A 13912-nucleotide genomic window follows, 5' to 3' on the forward strand; every position below is an offset into this window, starting at 1 on the left:
ACAGGGGTCTAGTGAAGGCTTTTTAGCCCTTTCCTCAGACTGTAGCTCCTGGGCACAGGCCCTCACTCCTGTCCCTTCACTATAAAGCCTGGGCCTCTTAATACAGCTGTACAGGGGTCTAGTGAAGGCTTTTTAGCCCTTTCCTCAGACTGTAGCTCCTGGGAACAGGCCCTCAGTCCTGTCCCTTCACTATAAAGCCTGAGTCTCATTATACAGCTGTACAGGGGTCTAGTGAATGCTTTTTATCCCATTCCTCAGACTGTAGCTCCTGGGAACAGGCCCTCACTCCTGTCCCTTCACTATAAAGCCTGAGTCTCATTATACAGCTGTACAGGGGTCTAGTGAAGGCTTTTTTGCCCTTTCCTCAGACTGTAGCTCCTGGGCACAGGCCCTCACTCCTGTCCTTTCACTATAAAGCCTGGGCCTCATTATACAGCTGTACAGTGGTCTAGTGAAGGCTTTTTAGCCCTTTCCTCAGACTGTATCTCCTGGGAACAGGCCCTCACTCCTGTCCCTTCACTATAAAGCCTGAGTCTCATTATACAGCTGTACAGGGGTCTAGTGAAGGCTTTTTAGCCCTTTCCTCAGACTGTAGCTCCTGGGAACAGGCCCTCACTCCTGTCCCTTCACTATAAAGCCTGGGCCTCATTATACAGCTGTACAGGGGTCTAGTGAAGGCTTTTTAGCCCTTTCCTCAGACTGTAGCTCCTCGGCACAGGCCCTCACTCCTGTCCCTTCACTATAAAGCCTGGGCCTTATTATACAGCTGTACAGGGGTCTGGTGAAGTCTTTTTAGCTCTTTCCTCATACTTTAGCTCCTGGGAACAGGCCCTCACTCCTGTCCCTTCACTATAAAGCCTGGGCCTCATTATACAGCTGTACAGGGGTCTAGTGAAGGCTTTTTAGCCCTTTCCTCAGACTGTAGCTCCTGGGCACAGGCCCTCACTCCTGTCCCTTCATTATAAAGCCTGGCCTCATTATACAGCTGTACAGGGGTCTAGTGAAGGCTTTTTAGCCCTTTCCTCAGACTGTAGCTCCTGGGCACAGGCCCTCACTCCTGTCCCTTCACTATAAAGCCTGGGCCTCTTAATACAGCTGTACAGGGGTCTAGTGAAGGCTTTTTAGCCCTTTCCTCAGACTGTAGCTCCTGGGAACAGGCGCTCACTCCTGTCCCTTCACTATAAAGCCTGAGTCTCATTATACAGCTGTACAGGGGTCTAGTGAAGGCTTTTTAGCCCATTCCTCAGACTGTAGCTCCTGGCAACAGGCCCTCACTCCTGTCCCTTCACTATAAAGCCTGAGTCTCATTATACAGCTGTACAGGGGTCTAGTGAAGGCTTTTTTTTCCCTTTCCTCAGACTGTAGCTCCTGGGCACAGGCCCTCACTCCTGTCCTTTCACTATAAAGCCTGGGCCTCATTATACAGCTGTACAGGGGTCTAGTCAAGGCTTTTTAGCCCTTTCCTCAGACTGTAGCTCCTGGGCACAGGCTCTCACTTCTGTCTCTTCACTATAAAGCCTGAGTCTCATTATACAGCTGTACAGGGGTCTAGTGAAGGCTTTTTAGCCCTTTCCTCAGACTGTAGCTCCTGGGCACAGGCCCTCACTCCTGTCCTTTCACTATAAAGCCTGGGCCTCATTATACAGCTGTACAGGGGTCTATTGAAGGCTTTTTAGCCCTTTCCTCAGACTGTAGCTCCTGGGAACAGGCCCTCACTCCTGTCCTTTCACTATAAAGCCTGGGCCTCACTATGCGGCTGTACAGGGGTCTAGAGAAGGCTTTTTAGCCCTTTCCTCAGACTGTAGCTCCTGGGCACAGACCCTCACTCCTGTCCCTTCACTATAAAGCCTGGGCCTCATTATACAGCTGCACAGGGGTCTAGTGAAGGCTTTTTAGCCCTTTCCTCAGACTGTAGCTCCTGGGATCAGGCCCTCACTCCTGTCCCTTCACTATAAAGCCTGAGTCTCATTATACAGCTGTACAGGGGTCTAGTGAAGGCTTTTTAGCCCTTTCCTCAGACTGTAGCTCCTGGGCACAGGCCCTCACTCCTGTCCCTTCACTATAAAGCCTGGCCTCATTATACAGCTGTACAGGGGTCTAGTGAAGGCTTTTTAGCCCTTTCCTCAGACTGTAGCTCCTGGGCACAGGCCCTCACTCCTGTCCCTTCACTATAAAGCCTGGGCCTCTTAATACAGCTGTACAGGGGTCTAGTGAAGGCTTTTTAGCCCTTTCCTCAGACTGTAGCTCCTGGGAACAGGCCCTCAGTCCTGTCCCTTCACTATAAAGCCTGAGTCTCATTATACAGCTGTACAGGGGTCTAGTGAATGCTTTTTATCCCATTCCTCAGACTGTAGCTCCTGGGAACAGGCCCTCACTCCTGTCCCTTCACTATAAAGCCTGAGTCTCATTATACAGCTGTACAGGGGTCTAGTGAAGGCTTTTTTGCCCTTTCCTCAGACTGTAGCTCCTGGGCACAGGCCCTCACTCCTGTCCTTTCACTATAAAGCCTGGGCCTCATTATACAGCTGTACAGTGGTCTAGTGAAGGCTTTTTAGCCCTTTCCTCAGACTGTATCTCCTGGGAACAGGCCCTCACTCCTGTCCCTTCACTATAAAGCCTGAGTCTCATTATACAGCTGTACAGGGGTCTAGTGAAGGCTTTTTAGCCCTTTCCTCAGACTGTAGCTCCTGGGAACAGGCCCTCACTCCTGTCCCTTCACTATAAAGCCTGGGCCTCATTATACAGCTGTACAGGGGTCTAGTGAAGGCTTTTTAGCCCTTTCCTCAGACTGTAGCTCCTCGGCACAGGCCCTCACTCCTGTCCCTTCACTATAAAGCCTGGGCCTTATTATACAGCTGTACAGGGGTCTGGTGAAGTCTTTTTAGCTCTTTCCTCATACTTTAGCTCCTGGGAACAGGCCCTCACTCCTGTCCCTTCACTATAAAGCCTGGGCCTCATTATACAGCTGTACAGGGGTCTAGTGAAGGCTTTTTAGCCCTTTCCTCAGACTGTAGCTCCTGGGCACAGGCCCTCACTCCTGTCCCTTCATTATAAAGCCTGGCCTCATTATACAGCTGTACAGGGGTCTAGTGAAGGCTTTTTAGCCCTTTCCTCAGACTGTAGCTCCTGGGCACAGGCCCTCACTCCTGTCCCTTCACTATAAAGCCTGGGCCTCTTAATACAGCTGTACAGGGGTCTAGTGAAGGCTTTTTAGCCCTTTCCTCAGACTGTAGCTCCTGGGAACAGGCCCTCACTCCTGTCCCTTCACTATAAAGCCTGAGTCTCATTATACAGCTGTACAGGGGTCTAGTGAAGGCTTTTTAGCCCATTCCTCAGACTGTAGCTCCTGGGAACAGGCCCTCACTCCTGTCCCTTCACTATAAAGCCTGAGTCTCATTATACAGCTGTACAGGGGTCTAGTGAAGGCTTTTTTGCCCTTTCCTCAGACTGTAGCTCCTGGGCACAGGCCCTCACTCCTGTCCTTTCACTATAAAGCCTGGGCCTCATTATACAGCTGTACAGGGGTCTAGTCAAGGCTTTTTAGCCCTTTCCTCAGACTGTAGCTCCTGGGCACAGGCTCTCACTTCTGTCTCTTCACTATAAAGCCTGAGTCTCATTATACAGCTGTACAGGGGTCTAGTGAAGGCTTTTTAGCCCTTTCCTCAGACTGTAGCTCCTGGGCACAGGCCCTCACTCCTGTCCTTTCACTATAAAGCCTGGGCCTCATTATACAGCTGTACAGGGGTCTATTGAAGGCTTTTTAGCCCTTTCCTCAGACTGTAGCTCCTGGGAACAGGCCCTCACTCCTGTCCTTTCACTATAAAGCCTGGGCCTCACTATGCGGCTGTACAGGGGTCTAGAGAAGGCTTTTTAGCCCTTTCCTCAGACTGTAGCTCCTGGGCACAGACCCTCACTCCTGTCCCTTCACTATAAAGCCTGGGCCTCATTATACAGCTGCACAGGGGTCTAGTGAAGGCTTTTTAGCCCTTTCCTCAGACTGTAGCTCCTGGGATCAGGCCCTCACTCCTGTCCCTTCACTATAAAGCCTGAGTCTCATTATACAGCTGTACAGGGGTCTAGTGAAGGCTTTTTAGCCCTTTCCTCAGACTGTAGCTCCTGGGCACAGGCCCTCACTCCTGTCCCTTCACTATAAAGCCTGGGCCTCATTATACAACTGCACAGGGGTCTAGTGAAGGCTTGTTTGCCCTTTCCTCAGACTGTAGCTCCTGGGATCAGGTCCTCACTCCTGTCCCTTCATTATAAAGCCTGGGCCTCATTATACAGCTGTACAGTGGTCTAGTGAAGGCTTTTTAGCCCTTTCCTCAGTCTGTAGCTCCTGGGAACAGGCCCTCACTCCTGTCCCTTCACTATAAAGCCTGAGTCTCATTATTCAGCTGTACAGGGGTCTAGTAAAGGCTTTTTAGCCCTTTCCTCTGACTGTAGCTCCTGGGAACAGGCCCTCACTCCTGTCCCTTCACTATAAAGCCTGAGTCTCATTATACAGCTGTACAGGGGTCTAATGAAGGCTTTTTAGCCCTTTCCTCAGTCTGTAGCTCCTGGGAACAGGCCCTCACTCCTGTCCTTTCACTATAAAGCCTCTGCCTCATTATACAGCTGTACAGGGGTCTAATGAAGGCTTTTTAGCTTTTTCCTCAGACTGTAGCTCCTGGGATCAGGCCCTCACTCCTGTCCCTTCACTATAAAGCCTGGGCCTCATTATACAGCTGTACCGGAATCTAGTGAAGGCTTTTTAGCCCTTTCCTCAGACTGTAGCTCCTGGGCACAGGCCCTCACTCATGGCCCTTCACTATAAAGCCTGGGCCCCATTATACAGCTGTACAGGGGTCTAGTGATGGCTTTTTAGCCCTTTCCTCAGACTGTAGCTCCTGGGCACAGTCCCTCACTCCTGTCCCTTCACTATAAAGCCTGGGCCTCTTTATACAGCTGTACAGGGGTCTAGTGAAGGCTTTTTAGCCCTTTCCTCAGACTGTAGCTCCTGGGAACAGGCCCTCACTCCTGTCCCTTCACTATAAAGCCTGAGTCTCATTATACAGCTGTACAGGGGTCTAGTGAAGGCTTTTTAGCCCTTTCCTCAGACTGTAGCTCCTGGGAACAGGCCCTCACTCCTGTCCCTTCACTATAAAGCCTGGGCCTCATTATACAGCTGTACATGGTCTAGTGAAGGCTTTTTAGCCCTTTCCTCAGACTGTAGCTCCTCGGCACAGGCCCTCACTCCTGTCCCTTCACTATAAAGCCTGGGCCTTATTATGCAGCTGTACAGGGGTCTGGTGAAGGCTTTTTAGCTCTTTCCTCATACTTTAGCTCCTGGGAACAGGCCCTCACTCCTGTCCCTTCACTATAAAGCCTGGGCCTCATTATACAGCTGTACAGGGGTCTAGTGAAGGCTTTTTAGCCCTTTCCTCAGACTGTAGCTCCTGGGCACAGGCCCTCACTCCTGTCCCTTCACTATAAAGCCTGGCCTCATTATACAGCTGTACAGGGGTCTAGTGAAGGCTTTTTAGCCCTTTCCTCAGACTGTAGCTCCTGGGCACAGGCCCTCACTCCTGTCCCTTCACTATAAAGCCTGGGCCTCTTAATACAGCTGTACAGGGGTCTAGTGAAGGCTTTTTAGCCCTTTCCTCAGACTGTAGCTCCTGGGAACAGGCCCTCACTCCTGTCCCTTCACTATAAAGCCTGAGTCTCATTATACAGCTGTACAGGGGTCTAGTGAAGGCTTTTTAGCCCATTCCTCAGACTGTAGCTCCTGGGAACAGGCCCTCACTCCTGTCCCTTCACTATAAAGCCTGAGTCTCATTATACAGCTGTACAGGGGTCTAGTGAAGGCTTTTTTGCCCTTTCCTCAGACTGTAGCTCCTGGGCACAGGCCCTCACTCCTGTCCTTTCACTATAAAGCCTGGGCCTCATTATACAGCTGTACAGGGTCTAGTCAAGGCTTTTTAGCCCTTTCCTCAGACTGTAGCTCCTGGGCACAGGCTCTCACTTCTGTCTCTTCACTATAAAGCCTGAGTCTCATTATACAGCTGTACAGGGGTCTAGTGAAGGCTTTTTAGCCCTTTCCTCAGACTGTAGCTCCTGGGCACAGGCCCTCACTCCTGTCCTTTCACTATAAAGCCTGGGCCTCATTATACAGCTGTACAGGGGTCTATTGAAGGCTTTTTAGCCCTTTCCTCAGACTGTAGCTCCTGGGAACAGGCCCTCACTCCTGTCCTTTCACTATAAAGCCTGGGCCTCATTATGCAGCTGTACAGGGGTCTAGAGAAGGCTTTTTAGCCCTTTCCTCAGACTGTAGCTCCTGGGCACAGACCCTCACTCCTGTCCCTTCACTATAAAGCCTGGGCCTCATTATACAGCTGCACAGGGGTCTAGTGAAGGCTTTTTAGCCCTTTCCTCAGACTGTAGCTCCTGGGATCAGGCCCTCACTCCTGTCCCTTCACTATAAAGCCTGAGTCTCATTATACAGCTGTACAGGGGTCTAGTGAAGGCTTTTTAGCCCTTTCCTCAGACTGTAGCTCCTGGGCACAGGCCCTCACTCCTGTCCCTTCACTATAAAGCCTGGGCCTCATTATACAACAGCACAGGGGTCTAGTGAAGGCTTGTTTGCCCTTTCCTCAGACTGTAGCTCCTGGGATCAGGCCCTCACTCCTGTCCCTTCATTATAAAGTCTGGGCCTCATTATACAGCTGTACAGTGGTCTAGTGAAGGCTTTTTAGCCCTTTCCTCAGTCTGTAGCTCCTGGGAACAGGCCCTCAGTCCTGTCCCTTCACTATAAAGCCTGAGTCTCATTATACAGCTGTACAGGGGTCTAGTGAATGCTTTTTATCCCATTCCTCAGACTGTAGCTCCTGGGAACAGGCCCTCACTCCTGTCCCTTCACTATAAAGCCTGAGTCTCATTATACAGCTGTACAGGGGTCTAGTGAAGGCTTTTTGCCCTTTCCTCAGACTGTAGCTCCTGGGCACAGGCCCTCACTCCTGTCCTTTCACTATAAAGCCTGGGCCTCATTATACAGCTGTACAGTGGTCTAGTGAAGGCTTTTTAGCCCTTTCCTCAGACTGTATCTCCTGGGAACAGGCCCTCACTCCTGTCCCTTCACTATAAAGCCTGGGCCTCATTATACAGCTGTACAGGGGTCTAGTGAAGGCTTTTTAGCCCTTTCCTCAGACTGTAGCGCCTCGGCACAGGCCCTCACTCCTGTCCCTTCACTATAAAGCCTGGGCCTTATTATACAGCTGTACAGGGGTCTGGTGAAGTCTTTTTAGCTCTTTCCTCATACTTTAGCTCCTGGGAACAGGCCCTCACTCCTGTCCCTTCACTATGAAGCCTGGGCCTCATTATACAGCTGTACAGGGGTCTAGTGAAGGCTTTTTAGCCCTTTCCTCAGACTGTAGCTCCTGGGCACAGGCCCTCACTCCTGTCCCTTCATTATAAAGCCTGGCCTCATTATACAGCTGTACAGGGGTCTAGTGAAGGCTTTTTAGCCCTTTCCTCAGACTGTAGCTCCTGGGCACAGGCCCTCACTCCTGTCCCTTCACTATAAAGCCTGGGCCTCTTAATACAGCTGTACAGGGGTCTAGTGAAGGCTTTTTAGCCCTTTCCTCAGACTGTAGCTCCTGGGAACAGGCCCTCACTCCTGTCCCTTCACTATAAAGCCTGAGTCTCATTATACAGCTGTACAGGGGTCTAGTGAAGGCTTTTTAGCCCATTCCTCAGACTGTAGCTCCTGGGAACAGGCCCTCACTCCTGTCCCTTCACTATAAAGCCTGAGTCTCATTATACAGCTGTACAGGGGTCTAGTGAAGGCTTTTTTGCCCTTTCCTCAGACTGTAGCTCCTGGGCACAGGCCCTCACTCCTATCCTTTCACTATAAAGCCTGGGCCTCATTATACAGCTGTACAGGGGTCTAGTCAAGGCTTTTTAGCCCTTTCCTCAGACTGTAGCTCCTGGGCACAGGCTCTCACTTCTGTCTCTTCACTATAAAGCCTGAGTCTCATTATACAGCTGTACAGGGGTCTAGTGAAGGCTTTTTAGCCCTTTCCTCAGACTGTAGCTCCTGGGCACAGGCCCTCACTCCTGTCCTTTCACTATAAAGCCTGGGCCTCATTATACAGCTGTACAGGGGTCTATTGAAGGCTTTTTAGCCCTTTCCTCAGACTGTAGCTCCTGGGAACAGGCCCTCACTCCTGTCCTTTCACTATAAAGCCTGGGCCTCACTATGCGGCTGTACAGGGGTCTAGAGAAGGCTTTTTAGCCCTTTCCTCAGACTGTAGCTCCTGGGCACAGACCCTCACTCCTGTCCCTTCACTATAAAGCCTGGGCCTCATTATACAGCTGCACAGGGGTCTAGTGAAGGCTTTTTAGCCCTTTCCTCAGACTGTAGCTCCTGGGATCAGGTCCTCACTCCTGTCCCTTCATTATAAAGCCTGGGCCTCATTATACAGCTGTACAGTGGTCTAGTGAAGGCTTTTTAGCCCTTTCCTCAGTCTGTAGCTCCTGGGCACAGGCCCTCACTCCTGTCCCTTCACTATAAAGCCTGAGTCTCATTATTCAGCTGTACAGGGGTCTAGTAAAGGCTTTTTAGCCCTTTCCTCTGACTGTAGCTCCTGGGAACAGGCCCTCACTCCTGTCCCTTCACTATAAAGCCTGAGTCTCATTATACAGCTGTACAGGGGTCTAATGAAGGCTTTTTAGCCCTTTCCTCAGTCTGTAGCTCCTGGGAACAGGCCCTCACTCCTGTCCTTTCACTATAAAGCCTCTGCCTCATTATACAGCTGTACAGGGGTCTAATGAAGGCTTTTTAGCTTTTTCCTCAGACTGTAGCTCCTGGGATCAGGCCCTCACTCCTGTCCCTTCACTATAAAGCCTGGGCCTCATTATACAGCTGTACCGGAATCTAGTGAAGGCTTTTTAGCCCTTTCCTCAGACTGTAGCTCCTGGGCACAGGCCCTCACTCCTGGCCCTTCACTATAAAGCCTGGGCCCCATTATACAGCTGTACAGGGGTCTAGTGATGGCTTTTTAGCCCTTTCCTCAGACTGTAGCTCCTGGGCACAGTCCCTCACTCCTGTCCCTTCACTATAAAGCCTGGGCCTCTTTATACAGCTGTACAGGGGTCTAGTGAAGGCTTTTTAGCCCTTTCCTCAGACTGTAGCTCCTGGGAACAGGCCCTCACTCCTGTCCCTTCACTATAAAGCCTGAGTCTCATTATACAGCTGTACAGGGGTCTAGTGAAGGCTTTTTAGCCCTTTCCTCAGACTGTAGCTCCTGGGAACAGGCCCTCACTCCTGTCCCTTCACTATAAAGCCTGGGCCTCATTATACAGCTGTACATGGTCTAGTGAAGGCTTTTTAGCCCTTTCCTCAGACTGTAGCTCCTCGGCACAGGCCCTCACTCCTGTCCCTTCACTATAAAGCCTGGGCCTTATTATGCAGCTGTACAGGGGTCTGGTGAAGGCTTTTTAGCTCTTTCCTCATACTTTAGCTCCTGGGAACAGGCCCTCACTCCTGTCCCTTCACTATAAAGCCTGGGCCTCATTATACAGCTGTACAGGGGTCTAGTGAAGGCTTTTTAGCCCTTTCCTCAGACTGTAGCTCCTGGGCACAGGCCCTCACTCCTGTCCCTTCACTATAAAGCCTGGCCTCATTATACAGCTGTACAGGGGTCTAGTGAAGGCTTTTTAGCCCTTTCCTCAGACTGTAGCTCCTGGGCACAGGCCGTCACTCCTGTCCCTTCACTATAAAGCCTGGGCCTCTTAATACAGCTGTACAGGGGTCTAGTGAAGGCTTTTTAGCCCTTTCCTCAGACTGTAGCTCCTGGGAACAGGCCCTCACTCCTGTCCCTTCACTATAAAGCCTGAGTCTCATTATACAGCTGTACAGGGGTCTAGTGAAGGCTTTTTAGCCCATTCCTCATACTGTAGCTCCTGGCAACAGGCCCTCACTCCTGTCCCTTCACTATAAAGCCTGAGTCTCATTATACAGCTGTACAGGGGTCTAGTGAAGGCTTTTTTGCCCTTTCCTCAGACTGTAGCTCCTGGGCACAGGCCCTCACTCCTGTCCTTTCACTATAAAGCCTGGGCCTCATTATACAGCTGTACAGGGGTCTAGTGAAGGCTTTTTAGCCCTTTCCTCAGACTGTAGCTCCTGGGAACAGGCCCTCACTCCTGTCCCTTCACTATAAAGCCTGAGTCTCATTATACAGCTGTACAGGGGTCTAGTGAAGGCTTTTTAGCCCTTTCCTCAGACTGTAGCTCCTGGGAACAGGCCCTCACTCCTGTCCCTTCACTATAAAGCCTGGGCCTCATTATACAGCTGTACATGGTCTAGTGAAGGCTTTTTAGCCCTTTCCTCAGACTGTAGCTCCTCGGCACAGGCCCTCACTCCTGTCCCTTCACTATAAAGCCTGGGCCTTATTATACAGCTGTACAGGGGTCTGGTGAAGGCTTTTTAGCTCTTTCCTCATACTTTAGCTCCTGGGAACAGGCCCTCACTCCTGTCCCTTCACTATAAAGCCTGGGCCTCATTATACAGCTGTACAGGGGTCTAGTGAAGGCTTTTTAGCTCTTTCGTCAGACTGTAGCTCCTGGGCACAGGGCCTCACTCCTGTCCCTTCACTATAAAGCCTGGCCTCATTATACAGCTGTACAGGGGTCTAGTGAAGGCTTTTTAGCCCTTTCCTCAGACTGTAGCTCCTGGGCACAGGCCCTCACTCCTGTCCCTTCACTATAAAGCCTGGGCCTCTTAATACAGCTGTACAGGGGTCTAGTGAAGGCTTTTTAGCCCTTTCCTCAGCCTGTAGCTCCTGGGAACAGGCCCTCACTCCTGTCCCTTCACTATAAAGCCTGAGTCTCATTATACAGCTGTACAGGGGTCTAGTGAAGGCTTTTTAGCCCATTCCTCAGACTGTAGCTCCTGGGAACAGGCCCTCACTCCTGTCCCTTCACTATAAAGCCTGAGTCTCATTATACAGCTGTACAGGGGTCTAGTGAAGGCTTTTTTGCCCTTTCCTCAGACTGTAGCTCCTGGGCACAGGCCCTCACTCCTGTCCCTTCACTATAAAGCCTGGGCCTCATTATACAACGGCACAGGGGTCTAGTGAAGGCTTGTTTGCCCTTTCCTCAGACTGTAGCTCCTGGGATCAGGCCCTCACTCCTGTCCCTTCATTATAAAGTCTGGGCCTCATTATACAGCTGTACAGTGGTCTAGTGAAGGCTTTTTAGCCCTTTCCTCAGTCTGTAGCTCCTGGGAACAGGCCCTCACTCCTGTCCCTTCACTATAAAGCCTGAGTCTCATTATTCAGCTGTACAGGGGTCTAGTGAAGGCTTTTTAGCCCTTTCCTCTGACTGTAGCTCCTGGGAACAGGCCCTCACTCCTGTCCCTTCACTATAAAGCCTGAGTCTCATTATACAGCTGTACAGGGGTCTAATGAAGGCTTTTTAGCCCTTTCCTCAGACTGTAGCTCCTGGGATCAGGCCCTCACTCCTGTCCCTTCACTATAAAGCCTGGGCCTCATTATACAGCTGTACAGGGGTCTAATGAAGGCTTTTTAGCCCTTTCCTCAGACAGTAGCTCCTGGTAACAGGCCCTCACTCCTGTCCTTTCACTATAAAGCCTGGGCCTCATTATACAGCTGTACAGGGGTCTAGTGAAGGCTTTTTAGCCCTTTCCTCAGACTGTAGCTCCTGGGCACAGGCCCTCACTCCTGTCCCTTCACTATAAAGCCTGGGCCTCATTATACAGCTGTACAGGGGTCTAGTCAAGGCTTTTTAGCCCTTTCCTCAGACTGTAGCTCCTGGGAACAGGCCCTCACACCTGTCCCTTCACTATAAAGCCTGGGCCTCATTATACAGCTGTACAGGGGTCTAGTGAAGGCTTTTTAGCTCTTTCCTCAGACTGTACCTCCTGAGAACAGGCCCTCACTCCAGTCCCTTCACTATAAAGCCTGGGCCTCATTATACAGCTGTACAGGGGTCTAGTGAAGGCTTTTTAGCCCTTTCCTCAGACTGTAGCTCCTGAGAACAGGCCCTCAATCCTGTCCCTTCACTATAAAGCCTGGGCCTCATTATGCAGCTGTGCAGGGGTCTAGTGAAGGCTTTTTAGCCCTTTCCTCAGACTGTAGCTCCTGGGAACAGACCCTCACTCCTGTCCATTCACTATAAAGCCTGGGCCTCATTATACAGCTGTACAGGGGTCTAGTGAAGGCTTTTTAGCCCTTTCCTCAGACTGTAGCTCCTGAGAACAGGCCCTCAATCCTGTCCCTTCACTATAAAGCCTGGGTCTCATTATGCAGCTGTGCAGGGGTCTAGTGAAGGCTTTTTAGCCCTTTCCTCAGACTGTAGCTCCTGGGAACAGACCCTCACTCCTGTCCATTCACTATAAAGCCTGGGCCTCATTATACAGCTGTACAGGGGTCTAGTGAAGGCTTTTTAGCCCTTTCCTCAGACTGTAGCTCCTCGGCACAGACCCTCACTCCTGTCCCTTCACTATAAAGCCTGGGTCTCATTATACAGCTGTACAGGGGTCTAGTGAAGGCTTTTTAGCCCTTTCCTTAGACTGTAGCTCCTGGGAACAGGCCCTCACTCCTGTCCCTTCACTATAAAGCCTGGGACTCATTATACAGCTGTACAGGGGTCTAATGAAGGCTTTTTAGCCCTTTCCTCAGTCTGTAGCTCCTGGGATCAGGCCCTGACTCCTGTCCCTTCACTATAAAGCCTGGGTCTCATTTTACAGCTGTACCGGGGTCTAGTGAAGGCTTTTTAGCCCTTTCCTCAGACTGTAGCTCCTGGGAACAGGCCCTCACTCCTGTCCCTTCACTATAAAGCCTGGGCCTCATTATACAGCTGTACAGGGGTCTAGTGAAGGCTTTTTAGCCCTTTCCTCAGACTGTAGCTCCTGGGAACAGGCCCTCACTCCTGTCCCTTCACTATAAAGCCTGAGTCTCATTATACAGCTGTACAGGGGTCTAGTGAAGGCTTTTTAGCCCTTTCCTCAGACTGTAGCTCCTGGGCACAGGCCCTCACTCCTGTCCCTTCACTATAAAGCCTGGGCCTCATTATACAGCTGCACAGGGGTCTAGTGAAGGCTTTTTAGCCCTTTCCTCAGACTGTAGCTCCTGGGATCAGGCCCTCACTCCTGTCCCTACACTATAAAGCCTGGGCCTCATTATACAGCTGCACAGGGGTCTAGTGAAGGCTTTTTAGCCCTTTCCTCAGACTGTAGCTCCTGGGCACAGGCCCTCACTCCTGTCCCTTCACTATAAAGCCTGGGCCTCATTATACAGCTGCACAGGGGTCTAGTGAAGGCTTTTTAGCCCTTTCCTCAGACTGTAGCTCCTGGGATCAGGCCCTCACTCCTGTCCCTTCACTATAAAGCCTGGGCCTCATTATACAGCTGCACAGGGGTCTAGTGAAGGCTTTTTAGCCCTTTCCTCAGACTGTAGCTCCTGGGATCAGGCCCTCACTCCTGTCCCTACACTATAAAGCCTGGGCCTCATTATACAGCTGCACAGGGGTCTAGTGAAGGCTTTTTATCCCTTTCCTCAGACTGTAGCTCCTGGGATCAGGCCCTCACTCCTGTCCCTTCACTATAAAGCCTGGGCCTCATTATACAGCTGCACAGGGGTCTAGTGAAGGCTTTTTAGCCCTTTCCTCAGACTGTAGCTCCTGGGCACAGGCCCTCACTCCTGTCCCTTCACTATAAAGCCTGGGCCTCATTATACAGCTGTACAGGGGTCTAGTGAAGGCTTTTTAGCCCTTTCCTCAGACTGTAGCTCCTGGGATCAGGCCCTCACTCCTGTCCCTTCACTATAAAGCCTGGGCCTCATTATACAGCTGTACAGGGATCTAGTGAAGGCTTTATAGTCCTTTCCTCAGACTGTATCTCCTGGTCACCATGTGA

Source organism: Dendrobates tinctorius, unplaced genomic scaffold (assembly GCF_039654945.1).
Source record: "Dendrobates tinctorius isolate UK_male_01 unplaced genomic scaffold, ASM3965494v1 ptg000119l, whole genome shotgun sequence".
Classification (NCBI taxonomy): Eukaryota; Metazoa; Chordata; class Amphibia; order Anura; family Dendrobatidae; genus Dendrobates; species Dendrobates tinctorius.